The sequence below is a fragment of the Sorex fumeus genome, unplaced genomic scaffold, assembly GCF_029834395.1.
Source record: "Sorex fumeus unplaced genomic scaffold, SorFum_2.1 ptg000130l, whole genome shotgun sequence".
NCBI classification, from domain to species: Eukaryota; Metazoa; Chordata; class Mammalia; order Eulipotyphla; family Soricidae; genus Sorex; species Sorex fumeus.
Window position 1 is genome coordinate 9,612,507 of NW_026606187.1, and position 737 is coordinate 9,613,243.

The 737-nt window shown below is 30.8% G+C and overlaps 1 pseudogene; it reads left to right on the top strand.

Annotated features, from left to right (window-relative positions):
- The first annotated feature begins 399 nt into the window (after positions 1 to 399).
- On the top strand, positions 400 to 529 carry LOC130046030 (uncharacterized; annotated as a pseudogene).
- Positions 530 to 737: the final 208 nt, after the last annotated feature.

Below are 737 nucleotides of genomic sequence, written 5' to 3' on the forward strand. Positions count from 1 at the left end.
TACTTTATGAAATAGTTGGTGGAATAAGTTAACTGAAGAAGTCTGAGTTAAAGATATATACACTATAAATTTTAGATTATAGTTACTTATATTCCTTTCCCAATACTCAATGTCAGTTTCTACTTCCTATAGCATGGTGTAAGAATGACCCTTTCTTCACAATTCATACGGTCATTAATAACTGATATTGATAACCTTTGTCAATATGAAAGGCTAAGAGTTTCCCATTTCATTTCCACATTTTCTATTATTTGTGAATTTGAATGGCATTTTAGTCTCTGTATATGATTCCTATTTTGGAATTCAGGTGTGTCTATTATTTAGATTTTTCAGCAGAAACGTCTTTTAAATTCATTTGTTATAGCTTTTCTTCTATAAAGTCGACAAGGTAATTGACTAATCGCTTCTCGGCCTTTTGGCTAAGATCAAGTGTAGTATCAGATTTTAAATATTCTTTTAATTTTGTCACAGTTACCAGTTTACTTATGTTTGCCATTTCTGAGATTAGGCTAAGATGGAGGCATAAAATGATGATGATGATGATGATGATGATGATGATGATGATGATGATGATGATGAAATTGGTTTTCTTAAAACCTAGTAAGATCTATGGCATCATCAATATGCTTCTCCAAATATATATTTCCCTACTCTGAATTCTTCTAAGACTGGGTGAATGAAAAAGTTAACATCAGATGAATTAATAGAAGAAAGGACTACATTTTATGACCTATACC